Raw genomic sequence first — 19,585 nt, 5'->3', positions numbered from 1 at the left:
CTGTAGCTCAGTGATAATGATCAGGACAGTCTCTGCTTACTTTAGCTGCTAATATTTTCCCCCTCACTTGTGGTATTTCCATTGGTCATCTGATCAAAGATGTCCCGTCTCCAACTCCAATATTTTCTGCATTTTGACTGTATTTGCTTTTTTTATGTCTCTTCAGATTTTGTCTCTCAGGCAACAAACGAGTAGTGCAACTAAAGTTGACACATGTTTCACTTGAAGCGCCATCCAAAACGCAAGGCACATAATTTGGAGAAACATTCCTGCCATGACCAAACCAGTGAAATGAAATAAGAAAAAAGGCACAGTCACATCTCAGACTGAGATCACACTGTTCTTTTATTCTCCCTTAAGTTACTCTCAACAATGAGCCGTTTTGGATCCACAATGCTTCAGACTGAATGTTCACACTGAAACAAGCACTATTGGAGATTAGTTTTTGGGTTAACACTGACGCTGACAGCGGGCTGTGTGTTATTGACATTTTTAGAGCTGTTTAGGTGTTTTACCATCCATTTGGCCTTTTTCAATGCCTGTGCATGTGCTTTACGTTAAATGTCTTTTAGGCCCATGTTTAAATATACCGTAATTACCCTTTAAGACTGAGTCCCTACCGCAGTGGCCCAGGTTTGATTCCAGCCCGGGCCCCTGTCTCTGACTGCAGCTGCCGCTATCCAATAAAGGCAAAATACCCAAAGAATAATAATAATAATAAAAACCTATAGTTTGTGAATTCAGCTGTGCACACCTGACACATTGAGCCTGCTCAGAAAAAAATGAAGTATTTATGACTTTTGGAAAATGTCAGGTTTTTTGCATTTTTCTTTCTCTCTTCACGTGTACCACTGTACTTGTGGAGGATCTTAACTACCACGTGCTTCTGATGCTCAGGAAGTCTCTATAGCTATATATGAAGCATTTTCACAGGAGAACATAATGCATATGGAAGTTCATACCATCTGAACTGACCTACCACGGAAAAGCAGAACAGCCAAACAGTATCCATGGCCAGCACATATTCTTTGTATTTCAAACAACTTTTATGGAACTATAGAATATAAAGCAATGCTCATAAAGAGTTGAGTAACGTAAACGCGGATCAGTAAATTGTTTTTCTCTTCTGTGAATCCGTCAGAACTGAGCACTTCCTAATTTCTTCGATATTTGGTCCAGAAAATAGTGAAATCAGTCATAAAGCATAAATCGCAAACTCACCAGACTCCATTCATGATCCACAAACTGAAAGAAGGTTGTTTATGGAAAAATGACAACTCAAAAATGATTTGTTCCCAGATAAAGCTTTTATGTTGTACACACTCATTTATACTATTTTAATTCTTTAGAGGCCTCTCTCAGCATTTAAATGGGTCACAATCATGCAGTGAAGTAGTCACACGCTTTCCAATTTGTTTTCCATTTTGCAAAAAGAATTTATGACATTGTTTGCTCAGTTTTGCCTTTGCCTTTGTTTGATAAAACATGTTTCGCATATAACCTGATCGATTGGGCATGCGGTTTGCACCCCACTGATAGACAGAACAAGTCAATTCTATTTCCAGAAAATGTGAAATTATAATGAATTGGCAATTATTTGGATTAACCCAGGATCAATCTGATGAAATTATTATTACCTATTATTCTGTAAATGAGACGGCTCATAAACAAACTGCTCCGATCCCATGAATAAATTTGTTGGCATCTTGAGGGATGCCTGCAGTAGCTGCTGAAGACACACACACACACACACACACACACACACACACCAGCCCTGCTTTCACGCCCTCCCATTTTCAGAGCCAGTCATGGCATGAGCAGCTCTGCTATCCAGCTGCGCATTAGCGTTCTCCAATTAAACTCAGCCATCCCAGAGCAGAACGAAAGGCCTAAACCCTCTGGTGAGAAAAGTGCTGACAACCCTCATCTACAAAGTCCTGCTGGGAATACTCTGTCCCTGCGACCATTTACCCAGCGTCAAAGAAGTCGTGTGTGTGTGTGTGTGTGTAAGTGTGTTTGTGTGTGGGTTTAAGAGGGGCAGAGAGGGAGTTAGTGTGCATACCCTTCATCCCTTTGTTGACCGATGCTTTTTCTGCACTGTGCCCGAGTGACCTTAGACACACAATAACCCTTCAATGACAGAAAGACCACAAATCTTTGATTTAAGTGAGAGGATGTGTGAGGGAATTTGTTGCATTTGCTGTTAATATTTTTGGTAAAAGGCTGCTGAAAATTGTTTGATTAAGGCCAAGTTGCAATAATCAGCTTGTTGACATTTTCTGTGATTTAGAACAGAAACAGATTTCTAGGACATGATTTAACCCTCTAAATTTAGTGCACATGATGTAAATGCATATAGCCAGAATATATATGGGCAAAGTGCAGATACAGGTTGTTCCTTTTTTTTTGATTTTGCAAATAATTTTTGGTGCAAATTCAGAACTTAGATATCCAGATGTTAATACAAATGTGCTCACACATTTATATTTTATGATCAGACCTCCCAAACAATAATTTACTGTGCTGATTTATTTCATCAGCCTTATTTAAAGTAAAAAAATAATTGGAGTGAAATATCAAGGTGATTACTACCTAACCCAGTTCATCAGGCTCAGAGAGCGCACCAGAGACACCGGTTCACAAGGCTTGGGAGGAGGGAGGCCAGGCTGCCCACCAACATAAGATAATTGTGCAGGGAGGCAGGCCGGACCACCATCATCTACGCAGTGCAAGTAGGCTGTAGGGGCTTCATCAACACAACATGGCTACTTCAGGACATCAGGTGTAACTGGGGCAAAGCTTAGAGTATCCAAAGACGAAGAAGCAGAGAAGGGCAGGTTTTGGCTATGGCTGAGGAAGAAGGACGGGAATTGGGGTCCATCAAACAAGGAGGGTGGCTGCAGGGGGTGGTTAGGAACAAAAACATCAATGAGCGGTGGCTGATGACCCTGCAGCTGACCCCGTTGCTGCCGTTGGAGATGCGACAGGCAGAAATGTGCAGCAGGTAGTAACACCCGACCGTACAGTCCTACTTTTTTTTTTCTTCAACAGAAGGACCAGTTAGGTGTATTGTGTATTGACATGTGTCTATGAATACAGTCCTCAGGCTAAACCCACATCTTAGCCAGTGTCCTTGGTGATGCTAATGTATGAAACCGCTGCTCTCACTGGGAGAGAAAATGCATCACAAGATGAGTCGCCTTTCACTCAGCATCATTATGTCAGTTGAAATTAAAATTTCCCCGGCCCCCAGACATTAAGCATGCCATAAAATGAACCTTCACCTGTTAAGAATCACTGAACCCGCTGACTGTAGGGAGAGCTCTCCCGTCCACATTCAGAATGATTCATCAACCCAGTTACCACCGAGTTCCAGCGTCTGACAAATGGGACAAATGGGGTAAATTAAGAATCCAGTGTCTCCCACCCCCACACTCTCTTCCCTGACTATTGACTCTCACAGCTTTATCAGTGTACATTAGTGTCAGTGCCAGTCTACATTTAGAATAACTGTGCCAGAGGAGGCAGCCCATCAGCACATACAGGCATGGCTGTCGTCATGCAGAGCCAATGACCCTTTGTCAAAAGCAATCCTCATCAACAGAGCCACCGGTCCACGGCTGTACTGTCCAGTCGTTACAGCAGTGAGACTGTCCTCAACTCAAAACAAATAATGCTGGACTGTAGTATATAAATTCAAACTGTGAAACAGCACTAGGCAGGACACACCTGCGTTATCAGTCCAATTCATGGAAAAGTGTCCTGTCCCAGGCATTGAGACGCCACAGAATTGACTTAAATGTCCAAATTAAATTGGGCGTTGGAGAGAAATATTCACCAACGACAGGGAGAGATTCATCAAAACTAAAGAATACAAATTATCTAATTAACAGCAGAGCTAGAAAAGACTGGACACATCCGTGTTAGATCTCTTGCCTCACTTGTACTTTTGCTATTCTTTATCATAATGCACCACACAATGCTGTTTGCACTTCACACGATTTCTGACTTTTGATGTTTGCAAATTCACATAGTCACCTCTGGCTGACAATGTTTCACACTGCAGGCTAAACCTAAAAAAAGTGGAATGTGCCAATTAAAATTTAAATGTGATTAGTTGTTAAAAGAGCAGCAGTTTTTAGAATGAATCATTTTTTTTCCACAATTGGAAATGAGACTGGCAGACAGAGATGTGGAGGCAGCAGAGGAAAAAGAAGCAGCGGGATCTGATTATACGCCAGAAGGGACACACACAGGTAGCTGCAGCAGCGGCTGACTTAACCACTCAATTATCTTTGGGCACCAGAGGTCATCAGAGAATATTTAATTGAGTCCAAAGTTCTACATCTTACAGCGCTTCATGTCTCAGGAAATCTGTAGCTGTGGACTTGTGGGTTTTGACCTCCAAACTCTGGTCGTTGAAGGTTTGGAATAACTGCTAACAAAAATAAATCTCCTAATTGGCTACAAATGCATATGCAGAGCCAGCCATTGATTAGATTACAGCGCTATTTGCAACTCCATCTTTGAAAAGCTGATCCATGCAAAAATGCAAACAAACTAACTGATCCTCACAACATAGCCAGTCGGGACTAATTCCCCTGAAGTCTCATGGCCGGTTGCCATGACGAGTCACAACCAATTAGTTGCCTCGGGAGGGCTGGCTTTCTCCAGGAGCAGGTTTCAATACCCAACCTGAGGTCAGTCACTGAGTCCACATCAGCAGAGCTGATATTGCTGTCTTCTGTGAATGTGTCAGTGGTATTTAATCCTCCATTTGAGAAAGTAGGCCTCAGGACTGGATCTATTTTAGATGTTAGAAATGTAAAAAGGATGAAAGAAAGATGTATTTCTACAAATACCACTCACCATGTGATCAGACCACCTATTTTTTGACATTATCTGGTTTGTCACTCAATGCATCGTATCAGTCATCACTCACTCTTGGTCAAACTAGTTCTCATACCTAATTGACAAAATAGCCAACTTGTCTGTACCTTCCAAAACAACCTATATGACCGTTACAGAAACAAAAATTACACGGTTACCGTTAATAGAGAATCATGGTCATGGTTAAGGTTAGAAAAACATCACTGTCATGGTAAAAAGAAACCAGTGTTTGACATTAACTGTGTTACAGGCTGTGTGCTTTGTTAAAAAGTGTCAGTTAAAAGTGAAACCCTGCATTATCATTGAATGGTTTACATAATGCTTTACAAGCAATATACTGTACCACCATTGTAATGTTGGCTTGTTTGCTTCTGTACACTCATCCAGATCCGACTACTTACTACTTTTTCCTAAACAGACACAACTTGGTACACATAAGCCGATAGTTGGAGAATCTTAGCGGTGGCTGCACTGTCCAAAGCTCAGTATTGTCTAAAAAATACCAATCTCTGAACCCATCCGCTATTGTCTGACAACGATTTGAATGCAGATACATTTAAAAGAGTTAATAAAAAGCTAATCTCTAAGCTCTAAAAAGCTCTGTGTACTCAATCATCAGATCAGTTTTATTGCTGTTGTGTTTTGCCATGGCGTGAACGTTTTTAGACAATTTTTGAATTTGTTGCCATTAAGTCGACTCATTTAAATCTCTGTTTTTCATCAGTTTGATTGTTTACATATGTGAGATGACATAGACAATACTCAACAGCTTGTATGATTACAGTAGTAGATACAGCAATTTGTCAGATTGCATTGAGCCCCTTCTTTTTCTTGACGTTGGAGACTCAGCCTTCGGTACGTGTTGCCCTCAGCACAAAACCAGCACAGTCAGGGAATATTGGATTTAAATGTTGGTTTTCGCCCTGGGCAACATTTCTTACAGACTGTAGAGAGATAGAGAGATATTCTGTGAGATATTCTGATGTTTTGGTGGGGAATGTGACCAAATCACAGAGTAACGTACAGTACTATCACTGAAGGAGCTAACTTTATGAATTTCTGCCATTGGCTGTTGAAAGATGTATGATTTTTCAGTTTGCCAGCAGCTTCTCCTGAACTTAATCATCCATCAGAAACCATCAGTTAGACTTGAGGACGAATTCATTTTAGACAACATGAATAACTACCTGGCACATACTGTACTTTAGTGAATTTATGTTTTCTGGTTGATATGCCACAAGATTTTAACATATTTTTGAGTATTAATTTGCTAATCAAAGTGGGAAATGTATTAGCATAATTTAATGCTCGCTATGACTGATGACATGTTTATTTATGCCTTTCTCTCCCTTAGGATGATGAAAGAGTACAAGCTGATAATCACTCGGGCCTTTTTCATAAGAGCTTTGTCATCTTGTTTTGCTGAGAAGTTGGCAGAAGCCGTGGCCTTCAGAGGCATTTCTGATTACTTTTACAACTTGTTGATCTTTATTCATTGCATGCATTTTGTGGTGTTTACTTTGCATTAGCCACCCTCTGTGTACTCAATCATCAAGTCACTTTTATTGCTGTTGTGTTTTGCCATGTTGTGAACATTTTTAGACAATCGTGACACGTAGGGTTTGAATTTGTTGCCATAAAGTCGACTCATTTAAATCTCTGTTTTTCATCAGTTTGATTGTTTACATCTGTGACATGACATAGATAATCCTCAACTGCTTGTATGGTTACAGTAGTACATACAGTAATTTCTCAGAATAATGTTTGGAAATGCTTTATGCTCTCACTTCACACATCCGTCTTGGGGCCCTGATGGTTACCTCTCTAAGCAGGACAAAAAGAAAAGAATGACTCACTCTACATGTGCAGGTATCAACAGAAGGACTTCCTGCTATGAAGCATCCTGTCAAAGGGAAACTAGTGTTGATTTAACAAATTTCTCCTCTCATGAATGAGTAACTTGGCATAATGTGGCTCTTGACAAGAAAATACACGAGAAAACAAAGCTCCACTTTAAACCTCAAATTAAACAGCACCGCCACAAAGCTTAACACACACACACTAAGGAGATCCGGTTGCTTCACACCACTGCCAACTGTGTCAGATGTAATTTATTTATTTATTTCATTTGTATTTTTTTCTGGTTTCTAATAATAAAGGTGCTATTCTTCAGAAGATAAGAATGTACAGTACTCAGCTCATATCTCACTGTAAATAGCTGTGAGTCTATTTGTAAATAATTGTGGCCTTGAGTTATTCACAAAGAGGTGTTAGTCTACACAGCACATAGCTTTGTGCTGTTTCTACCATTTCAATGACAGAGTTGAAGGATGTTTTTTTGCGAGTGGCCCTGAGGTCTCAAACTGCAGCACTACATGTGCTCATGCCACTGAAAAAAAAATCTAAAGCACAGCCCCAACAAAACACATCTATCAGCTGGCTGCAGTGTACGAGAAGAATGTTGAAACATAATTCATGTGGCGTTTTTTTATGTCAGAATAACAGTTGAATGATGACCAGGGCAACTGCCCACAGAGTGCTGTCGTCAGAGGACATCTCTCTAAACACAGTGTTTCATTCAGAGGGACTGAGTGCTATTGCACTATTACATAGTGGATGGTGGGCTATAACAGAATATGTGCCATCACAGTTAAACACATGCAAAAAAGATGCAAGTAAAACTGTCATTTATTAAAAGTTATTAGCCCCTTGTATGAAAGCTTACTGAAAATTCATGAAATCTTCTAATATTAGAAGAATAAGAATACTTTTTGATTCTCATTATCACCGAAAAAAAAGTTGCATTTCGCCTAAAGAAATAAAAGGAAGTTAAAGGAAGAATAAGAGGAAATCAGTTGAGATTCCAGGAAGTTACTTTTGTAACTTTTGGACAGAGCCAGGCTAGCTGTTTCCCTCTGTTTACTGTTTTTGTACTAAGCTAAGCTAACTGGCTGCCAGTGGTAGCTTCACATTTACCACACAGACATGATGGTGGTGTCAATCTTCTCATCTAACTTTTGACTAGAAAGCAAAAAAGTATATTTACCAAAATGTCAAACTTTCCCTGCAAAAAAAACCTACTATTTATTCCATCGCTGAGACAACCAGAGATGTTCAAGGTATGAGATCCCACTAACACATATCAGATGAACAGGAAAAAACAAGGTGAAATGGTCTAAATTGCAACTCCCAGCAATGAGAGAAGACAGTTCAGTTCAATACATTTTATACATCCCCACAGGCACAAAAACAACAAACACATGCTACAGTATACAACGCTGCATCAGCTGTACACACTATTCACAGACACTGGTACATAGAAATTATACCCTCCAGTGCAGCAGTAAACATGGTGTTGTGGGATGTTAAGAAATGGAGTTCAGTTACAGTTATTGTTGTTAAATGGAGTTTCAGCACTTGGGAGTGATGTTATATTACAATACATGAGGCAAAGTCAGTTTTTTATTGGTGGTTAAATTGCTAAATCTGATTAAATTCTGCTGTGGTATATGTTGTAGTGCAGAAAAACAGGGGGAGTGATATTGGTTTTCTACCTTTATATTCAAGGACATATTTCGACCATAGTGCTGTAGTTGTCACAGTGAAAATGCTTTTTATGTGGGTGTGTGTGTATGCTTTGATGAATGGGCAAGTTCAAATAATAAGTTGTTAAATTAAAAAGCAGATTTCACTGTTGGCATTATTGAGACAGCAAATACATTTTGTGAGACTGATGTCCTCTGTCCAGATAACCACAGGAAGGCCTGTAACTGTTGGACTCACCCTTCACTCGTCATCATTGTCCTTAATCTGTCATGACTGACAGAAGTCAAACCTGCATACTTAGCCTTGTTTTTCCAAATACTTCACAAGCTTTTAACCAGCTCAAAGGTCAAACAATTCAACCAAGTAGCTTCGCTGTAGAGTGTCTTGCCCTTGAGCAACCCAAAGGTCAATTAACAAAAGTAAAGGGCTTTGCCATTAACAGGATGAGTAACATGACAGCAACACTGTAGAGGCTGCAGAAAAGGTTTTGGTAATATTCTGCAGAAATTCAAGTCAAATATAATCAAATCTGAGGGAAGACCCAGACTTATGTATTTATTAATTTGTGACCTATTGCTCGACACTTGCAAAATGTGTTTTTGACTACCTGACCACAGAGCGGCTAATTTAGTCTTTAACGCTTGTTTCTAACAGGATCTTGTGAAATGTGTTTACTAAAGCATGGGTGACATGCTTTAATTAAAATAAAAAGCATGCTGCTTTATTCAGTTTATAAAATAATGTCAATCCAAACTACAGTGATAGCTCATGAACGAAGCTGCAGGGCAGGCTGAAAATACCTGCAGGGCTCACAAAGAAAAACTCCACAAGGGAGATGAACAAAAAAAACAACTGAATGAAATGAAATGAAAGGCAGAAAGAAGGAAAGAAAGAAACAGCATTCACACATTTCTTAGAGGTGATTTCAGAGGCAAACTTCCTATCTGATCTGGTAGACTATTCATTTTTTTCAAGAAACTATTCCAGCTTTTGGTTATGAAATGAATTCTGGCCTTGGCATCTTCTCAGGAAAGTGACATCAGTTTCAGGATTGGCTCTTGTGTCCGAGCTGTTAATGTGGTCGTTGGGAGTGAACAGATCATTGGAAATTGGAAAAAAAAAAAGGGGGATTTCAACAATCACAAAAAAAGGGTGTTGATTTTGTCGAAAATGAATTAACAACATACCTAAAGCCTCATTAATAAAAGGTGAGAGTAAGAACTAAATGTAGTTTAACACCTATCTGACAAAGTCTCAACAGAATTGAACCTAATGAGCCTACAGTGCTATTGTATTAGATTGCACACATTTTGTACATTAGTTCATGTTATTGTGTTCACCCTCTGTAATCACATGCTATTGTTTATCCGAATGAGAAAGACTTACACGGGATGTGCCTTTTTAAATGGCGACAGCTCTCAGAATGTTTTTGAGCAGCTTCATTGTAGAGGAGCTTGATATGATTTCGCGTACCTCATAATTAAGTGCCTGTTCATCCATCAGGTGATGTCTTTTATTTTTGCGGGGCCGTGCTCCCGTTGGTGTTGTAGCAGTCTTCTCCTGTCATCTATTTTCAGGCCAGAATGAATCAGCTCTCTTTTTTGTTCATTTTGACACCCGACAAAACTCATCGCCTCTAAGGGAATTGGAGTAGAGGGTCTTGTTTTGTTCTGGCAGTTCTTTCAGGAATGGCCATCAATCAGGCGATCTATTGTGTTAGAGAGGGACCTTTCTCTATTGAATTCATGACTTGCTGCAAAAGGCAGATGCTACAAAGGTATTGAAAGTTTGCAGGGTACATTATAATCAGACGTGAAAGAGCCACAGTGAAAGAGCTTCATAATGATTTCACTGCCAGTTTATATGTCAAGATGAGGTGACCCCAGTGGACGGTGCCTCTACTTGGTTGGACGGGCTTTGACAGAATTCGTATTATATCAATATTCTCTTATGATTATTCTCCACGGATCACGTTCTGGTACAGTGATTCCCACAAAACAAAAGGAGCAGGCACAGATTATTTGGTATTTTCCAGCAACGGAAAATAAAGGCAAAATTGTGATGAAACACCGCAATAAGAATCTGACTTGAACTCCTTTTATAATTGGCTTCTTTCATTTAAAAAAACAATAATCTTTTTGATTGCAGCTGTTTAATCAGCCTTACGCTGAGGTTTTGGAATATTTTGTTTGTTTCATGACAGACTGCTGAAATTTTTTTCCATGCAGCAACCAAATGTTGATAGATGTGGTAGAATGTCAGCCAGCTGGAACAAAGAGAAAAAAAAACAGAGGACAGGAATTGGTTTGGATTTGTCCATTTCGCCTGACGCTCCAGCTGATCGATGAGAGGGTCCGTGGTGAGCTATCGTGAACACATTTACTTCTTGTTTCGAAGAGTGCAGAGCAGTTTGTAAGTCTTAATTTGCTGGCATTGTCAGTCAATGTCTGTGTTCTTCAGGCTGAAACTGCCCAGACGAAGGATAAACAAAGTGTAGGCTTTCTTTAGAGAGCCAAGGATGGAGGGGAACCAGAGACAAAACAAGGATCTGGGTGAAATCCTGACTGTGTGCATCATTTCTGCCAATGAGAACAATGCATGTTTGTTTTGGGTTAAGAAAAAAAAAACCATGAGATTATTCTGAGGAGCCTCAAGGTTAGTGATCCCCAAAACCATTTCTGAATACCACACTGATATCAGAGCTTGTTTCTCAGCATTCAAAACACCAGCAAAGCTAATGTTGCCTATTCAGACAGTATTGTTTATCATTAAAACTTGCAAATGCCCACAGCAACAACAACTACTTTTTTATTATGGATCCAAACACACCTGTTTTTGTTGCAACTTCATGCACAACCTCGTTTTTCAGACTGGTTCATTGTCATTTTTGCAGATTTGATAGTGTAATAGTAGTTACACAATGTCTTCATTTGCAAGTATGCCTTTAAAAGAGATGTTTCAGAACGATGTGTCTCTTGGGATGCCAATGACAAACACAACACAAGTTGCACTGCACTGAAAATATTGTAAACAGCTTTTATGCTCTGTGAATTAATCATCTTTCTCACATGAAGATATTGATTCTTCTTCCACATTTCTTTCAGACATTTGTTTGATCAAATACATGCTCATTCTCAGCTTTTCTTTTTATTGAAATTCTATTGGAGTTCTCTGCTTCGTGGTTTTCACACTGCACCGAATTATCCAGGGCCCTCGTAATGATGGCAGCCTGTGTCTCCGGTACCATGGTGCTTGTTAGGCTGACATTCAAATATGGCTCAGGCTCAGTCTTCCTCAGATACTTTGGTGTGGCTTTTGATTATTGCTGAGTGCAAAGTTAAAAAATAACGTGCCCAGGCCAACGTGGTTCCCACACAGTGTCAGCGCTGAGGTCTTCCGTGGAACAGCTTTGTCAGCTGTGCGGTGTAGGAGTAGGTAATGACATGCTTACTACAGATGTCTCTAATGAGTCATGACAGGCAAACACTGGAACCCAGCCGCGGTTATTAATTTCACTGGACAAGGCTTGATTTGAATGCTTGTACCCTGGATGACATGGGTTTCAATAACGATAGAAAAAAATGGTGGTTGTAACTGCAGAGTGATTACTGCAACACCATAAAAAAGACCACAAACCCTTCTGATTTGACAATGATACAGCCTTTCTTGATAAAAATTAGCAGCTCTTTGCAAATATTTGTTTGTGATTTCTGTTTGAAGTTTGGGGAAATACGCGGTTCCACACTGAAATGACAGCTGACAGCAAGCGACAGGAGGACAGATTTAAGTTTTGGCAGCAGCAAGATGATTGGCTGATGGAGATTGTGGCAAAATCTAATTGGATAGTGAGAGAAAATGCCCATGAATAGCTGATTAGAAGTGGAAGAGAGAGGTATGTGAATGAATGAGCAAAAGATTCCTTGCGCTGAGTCTACAGCCAGCAGCTGGTTAGCTTAGCTTAGCACAAAGACTAGAAACAAGGGAAAACAGCTAGCCTGGCCTACCAGCACCTCTACAGCTCACTATTTAACAAGTGAATATCTTGTTTGTTTAATCTGTTAATTTGCCAATCTATGCGCTGGACTATGTCTGAGCTGTTGCCAGGCAACCAGCGGACACTCCAGGAAGTTACTGGTCCCAGCCAAGAAAGAATACTGGACTGAAAGTTGAACTCAAGCCAAAAAGTCAAGTGGAAGTGCCTCAGTTTCTCAGCCCTGCTTCCGAAAAAACTCCTAATTTAATGGATGCAACTTGTTTCTCAAATTTCAAAGTGAATAAATTTTTGCCACAAGATGTTTGGATATGAGTAGTTAATTCCCCTCAATGTGTCTCAGTGATGAATTAAGGAGATATTAAGGCTTGGGGCGTGTTTGCGTGATTGACAAGTGTCTCAGCCGATCACAATCAGCTGCTTGCTCGTCTCACCTCAATTCAACTTGCGTTTCCTCTCCGTTGACTAAATTTTGATTTTTCAGTTGCTTCAGCATGTCAGTGAAGAGTAAAATTGAACCTTTAAAACACTTCTTCATCAATCTGTGGTTAGCATCGGAGACACTGTTTCCACGCTTTTCTGTAGTCTGGGAGAAATACTTGATGGACTAAAAAGAGGAAGATTGGCGGCCACCGTTATGTCCCTCTCTTTGAATCCAGAGTGAGATTAAGGGAAAGGTTCTCCTTTGAGACTTGTGAGATGAAGAGTTTTTCACTTTCGATGCCCTCGAGAGACTCTGCAGAAATGATTAGGTTCATGTGCCACTCAATTATCTGTCCCTTAAAGCATTCACTTTGAGGATGCAATTATACAGGATGGATGTGAATGAGAATGTTGGACACTGTGATGTGGGGCTGGCCACTGGTGGAGCTTTAGATTTGGTCAGCTTAATAGATCACACATGTCCTGGCAATGTTTGTATTTTCATTCACTAGACAAGAGTCATATTCTTTATGGAAAAAGTGAAAAAAAGAACGAAGGGACAGCATGCAGAGAGAATGACGTTTCCTTTTCCCATCTGTTCAATTAATTTGCCATGAAAAGTGCTCCTGATGCTTTTCTAAACTTTGAGTTTTTCTGCCACTTTCTTCTGATTCAATGCCACTGACCAAAAACAAGTCGGACCCCATTGTTTTTCTGGTAAAACTATCATGATGGCGTTGTTATGGCCTGGCTCCTGGGTCTTTATGGAGAGGTTTAACTGTACGCTGCCTGCCTCACCAGATCAGGTTTCTACTGTTCCCCCACTGAATCTCCCCCAGGCCCAGCTGCCTGGCAAAGCACTCATGATTAAATGTGAGACACGAGCCATCCTGCCAAGAGAAGCTGGAGGAGGGGCTGCTGGCTTAGGACGACCACAGTTTGGAATTTCTTTGCTGTTTGTCATACACACAGAGAAAAATGAAAGCAGATGTAGGAGCAGGGGGAGAGGGGAGAGGAAGGGAGAGAGGCAATCATCAAGACAAGAGGTCTCTCAGGCAATAGATACTGAATAAATCTAAAGCAATATTTATAAAGCAATATAGGCTGTATGCAGAACAACCAGCCAAGTGGGGTTTTAATTATGAAAACATTTCTCACTAGGCACAGCAATCTTATTGGCTGGACGAAACCACAGTGGGCGGAGCCACAGAACCGCCCTTTTTTCTGGCTAACATGCTAAGTTACATTAAAGCTCCACTAATGTTATAATTATATGGGAAGAAGAGGAACTAACATTTTTTATATTAGCAATGAATGACTGTGGGTAATGTGAAATGGATTTCTTGCATTATGATCCCACAGAGAATTATCTCTCAAAGTTGCAGCTCTATGGAACGTTTTAGCCTCTTTTCTCCTATTCTCAGAACATTTGCTATTGTCTAAATGCATCAGGGCAATGAAAGACCGATGGTGAAAATCTGCTTGGGTAAATGTGACATGGCATCTACTGTTGCAGTGTTTCCGCTGGTATTATGAATCTGTTAGTCTGTGTATTGTGCGACCTGGAATATGGCCTTCATGTGATGTCACTGTTGTCAAGACTCGGTGGAAGAGAAAGACTGAGAGTAGAGAGAATTGTTAGAGAGACAAAGAGAGAACAAGCAGTGGTTTCTGATTGAGGTGTTTGATCCAGGTCATGCTGTGGTCTAATCATTGTAGCTGTGGATAGCCACTGCTGGTGGGTTGTTTTATAAAGGAGAGATGGTTGCCCAGGACTTCTCTCTAGGCCCTAATTCAATTGAAGAATAAATGAGTTCTGTTGGTAATTTGGAGATAACCTGTGCAGTGGCCAAGCTTAAAGGAAGATAAGAAACGACACAGAAATGAAGACAAGAAAACGAGACAATTTTTCACCCTGCCTTTGCTAAATTAAACTTTTCCCAGTCCTCCTCAAACTTTAATTAAAACATACACTTGCATGCACATTGTGCACACAGGTTCGCACAGTCACGCTCATACGGTCGCACATCCACCAGATAATCCAAGAGGAGCAATCAAGTTGTTTGAAAGAGATCAGTAGACAGAGAGCAGTGAGCCTAACTGGAACATACCGTAGCTTCTCTATCAGCCCCTCTCTTGTTAAGATTAATCGGCGAGGTACACTCTGAAAGTCAATGGTCCTTTGAGTCGTAAAGCTCAAACGTGTAGTGGGGATTTTTAAAGGGTCAGTTCGACCAAAGCACAAAAAAAGTGTTTTCTTATTTACTCCTGGTATCTTTCCAGGAAGAAAGTGTTGGTTTTATTTGTGAAGGTTTTGAAGTATCTTTTTGAAATTACCGCTGCTAACCCATTACAATGGAAGAACTACCTAAGAACTGAAAACCCCATGATAACAGTCCACAGTGATGTCAGTAGAGTAAACAGATAATTGATGCAGAAAAAGGTTCTGGCGTGACATTACACTCTGTTCACACATTGACAATTAATACATAATCATTGCATATTGTTACATATAGTACCTTTAAGAAAATGTGTTTTTGTGATTTGGTTGAGCTAAACCTTCAAAGAGAAGGATCTCATTTGTCTTTAACATGGACTATTTTTGCCAGTAACACAAATGTCAGATATGGCTGTGTGGTGTATTAGATCAACTATCCACAACACTGAACAAACACAACAATCCAAACAATACCATACACTCACGCATAATAGAAGTTAATGTAACAGCAGCCAGACAGCCATGAGTAATGCCTCACTGCCTTTTTTATGTCACAGCATGATTTTGATTGATTTCAAATTGCCTGTGATTAGTGCAATATATCGAGAGGCATTGTTGCCTCTCATCACTGCTTTTACCAGGTCAATATGATATTCAGGTCTGTAAACCTGGTGAAATTGAGAAAAAACAGTGGTCCTTCATCTCTAACAACACTGTTTATACTACCATTGCTTTTTTCAAGAACAATTTAAAACCTCAACTCCACAAAACCAAATATTCATCTAGACTGAATGGATCATCTGTGCATCTGGTTTCCCACCGGGGTCCTCGCTTCCAATCCTCCTTGAAATTACACTGTTGCAGCTCCACTGAAACTGAACAAAGAAACATTTGGTTGTAAATGGCGCTGCGAACCTCCACATGGTAGCACTTTGTGGATGGGACCATTTAGCGACTTGTCCCCAAAGCAGTTCCCCTGATTCCTACACGATTACCAGTCAAAGACCCACTTGGCAGTTGTGTTTATCATCGTCTTTCACAGTGTCAATGGTTGGTGGCAACACTCTGATGTGTGATTAATGCAGTGTCGTGGCATAACAAGTAGGGAGACATGTACAAACCAGCACACAAAGTAGGACTCAAAGTAGCTTTGAGTTCAGCCTTTGTCTTCAGTCTCTGAGGTGTTTCATTGCATATAATTCAATAATTAATGCTGTTTTCAAATAAGACTAACTATTGTTTTCAGTTGTCACACACTCTGACCATTTTGTGATTTGTAACAAGTCATAATACATACAGCATCTCAAAACTTGCTTATTCAAGGGGCACATTTTTCAATCTGCACAAGCAATAAAGAAAAAAAAGACTCTTTTTCCTTGAAATGAAATAGGAAGCTGTGATGTGAGGAATCATCACACATCTAAATCTTTATTCAGTCTTGATGGACTTAACTGAATTGTGTCGCTGCTGTCAAGGTAGGGTTAAGGTTAGATGTGTTTACTTTGGATTCTGGGAGGAACTGTGTGTGTGCGTGTTTTTCTTGGGCTCTTGGAGAATAATAAAGTATGTTTTTACTGCGTCGTATTGACATATTTTCCTTTTTTCCTCTGTTTCTTTTTCTTTTGCCACAACTGAGCGGTTTCCAAAAGTAACAAACTGAGCCCAAAGAAGGCAAATGTGTAAATGTTTAAACCTGGTAGCTTTTCACTGTCCTGTGCAATTGGAGAGATTCTTTTTTAACTCTCTGTGTGTGCACATTTTTGAGAGTTAACTGCATTTGTATCAAGACAAGGACAAATCCATCCTATATAAGGCACTCAAATTTCTCCTCAGCTAGAGGTCAGTGCAACAAAAATGCATTTTTCTTCAACTGCACTGATTTTGTTTCCAAGGACTTGCACAGCTTTAATTTCTTTGGAGGGTCTTTTTTCTTCTTCTTCTCCTCGTGCTCTTTCCCTTTCCCAGATTTCCCACCACAGATAATTTTCAGTGGCCGCAGCAGAGTCTTGAGATTCCCCGGCAGTATTTAGCGGTGGAAGTAAGTAGCTTCAGCAGCTCGATGAAATGCCTTTGAAACTCTGGTGTCTGTCTAAGCAGTGTGTGCTCGGAGCGGAGCTGCACTCGGCTGGGTTGAGGGGGTGATGGTATGCGTGCAGAATCACAATAGTCACCCCTGTTTCGTGGTCTGAAGCAGATCTGAGTTCAAGCGGCTTCTGTGAAAGAGGAGAGATTTTTCTCTTGTCTGTCGTGAAGAGGACATACCTTCCTCTTTTAGCTTTAAACCGTGAGCCAAACTTCAAGGGCAGGGCAGGTTTATATTAGCCCATTGCCCGTAATATATCACTCTGTTAATCGAAAATATGCACGCATACTAGCATACCAGTGCATAATAGTACAACAGAGTGAAGTCAAAATATTCTAAAACACCCAACTTTGTGGACTCATCTTTCTTTTAAATGCCATCTCAATTTCAGTAAGACTACAAGGAGACTTAAATTCTCTGTTGAGATTGCTCAATGATTTTGTTGGCTGACCTTCATGGCAGAAATCTTAAATAGCTCTCCTCCTCATTGACTGTAATAGCCATAAAATTGCGGTTTGTGGTGATGGGTCAGATATGTCCCAGTGGTCATTCTTTGCTGTGTCAGCACAGTTTTAAATGAGTGCGACTCTGTCTGAGTATTATAACCTGCCACATACACTTGTGTTCCTTTTCTCATATCAGAGTACAGATTTCAGTTTCGTGTGGGGATTTGACTTTTGAGACAATAACAGATTGGCGACATAAATGTATTTTCTTAGCAGTGGAGGTGGGGATTGTTGAGATCCAGAGAATCCCCTGTGTGAATTTTAAAGGGTTTATTTCCACTTGGAAAATTCAGTATGCACCCATACTGTGTTATTCTCTTTAGCATCCTCCTCTGTGGGAGCAAGGAATCCAGGATGAAAGCATTTCATCCATCCATCGATTGCTCCCTCTACCATGAGTGCCGCATCATGTTTTTACTGAAGTGTTTGCCTGAAATCTCAAGCACTGTGGAAACAGCCAATTGTGGAGTCCTTATAGCAACCTGGCTTTCCATAAACCACAATGAACAGCACATTAGTGCCAGTCTGTGGAATCTGCATTCCAGTCAAGCAGCAGGGATGCTGTGCCTACCAATGTAATTGTTCTGGCTCACTTACAGCCATTATATTCACTGCATATTGATTGTTTTTCCATGTACAGGTCTATATAAATATGGATAGGAGGTTTCAAGCTTCTTTAAAAACCACCAGGTGAGAAGTCTGAGAGAAGTCTTCTCTGTATTTATTCTTATCAATGTACAATATGTGAGCATGAATGCATCCCCTCTGCAGACAGAAACAGGAAGCTCCAACATGTGACGTCATCTAACAGCCTTGTACTGATTCATCAACCCTGAAGAACATGTTGATTTTGTTGGCAGAGAGCAGATTCTTTTGATTTTCTTTTTCCTGTAACTCACGTAGAGTTTAATTCTATGTGGATATTACTTGGGCTCAACAAAATGTTAATGGCATACCTAGAACATCATCCAAAGTATTATTGTAGTTTGGAAACACAACCACAGTAAATCAGGGCTGTAAAATATCTCTGTCTTGTCTGTCTCTCCTGAAACTTGTTTTGTAAGTCATAATGGACCATAGTTATAAAGCTAATAAATATTTTTTCCTGTTTTTGAGAGTGCATCATGTCCTCTGAAAGACTTTCTGCACTTGAATCTGCATTGAAATAAACTTCTGAACAGATAACAGATAATGTAAAATTCTAAATATATAAATGGGGTGAAGTAAGGGTTCTTCTAGTACAACATCATTAATATGTTAGATTACAGTCGGCCTATGAATCATTTTAGGAAATGTGCTGCCACTTCCAGATCCTTTATGAGTTTTTGTTTTTTTTGACGATGCTGCTCTTGTTCCTAAATTGGGGATGAGACAGCCGTTTGGATGAATGGTTCACAGTTATTAACTCATTACTTTTATGTATTTACGTCCAAAGATTTTCAGATTTCAAAGATTTTCTTCCAAACCAAACTTGGAAAAGTGTCCGCAGACAGGTCTTGTCATGTTGGAGGACATGTTTGTTTACTTCTCTCTCAGGTCTAAACTGATGAGCACAGACAAGATGGTTATCTCCGAGATGGTCATCTCTTCAGTCTTTTTCCAAGGAGCTTTGTCTGTTTTGTCTTATTTTGCAACAGTAGGGACAAGTCATGGCCTTAGGACTTGCTCTGTGGGGGTATGCATCATTCAATCCAAGAGTTAGTTATGGATGTCATTTAGTGATCATCTCTTCACTAACCACCACTTTGGTTGCTTTCTCTTGAAGCATTTATGTTGCCTTACACATGACATATACAGCGGTGCAGCTGGAACAGTACAGGAAATAGCAACTGTAATTATCAGGTCTAAGATGAGAAAATGAAAGTCTTACTGACAGACTCATCATATTTTGAATTAGATATACCATACTGTAATAAGAATACATTTCA

At 40.1% G+C, this 19,585-nt stretch overlaps 1 protein-coding gene across 1 annotated transcript in view; it reads left to right on the top strand.

Moving 5' to 3' along the window:
• nectin1b (nectin cell adhesion molecule 1b) overlaps positions 1-19,585 on the top strand; it is a 131,534-nt gene that overhangs the window by 76,171 nt on the left and 35,778 nt on the right. The gene's annotated exons all lie outside the window — the stretch shown is intronic.

The sequence above is a fragment of the Enoplosus armatus genome, chromosome 5, assembly GCF_043641665.1.
Source record: "Enoplosus armatus isolate fEnoArm2 chromosome 5, fEnoArm2.hap1, whole genome shotgun sequence".
In the NCBI taxonomy this organism is placed as follows: Eukaryota; Metazoa; Chordata; class Actinopteri; order Centrarchiformes; family Enoplosidae; genus Enoplosus; species Enoplosus armatus.
Note: the sequence above shows the minus strand (reverse complement) of the source record. Positions and strands in the feature narration are given on the sequence as shown.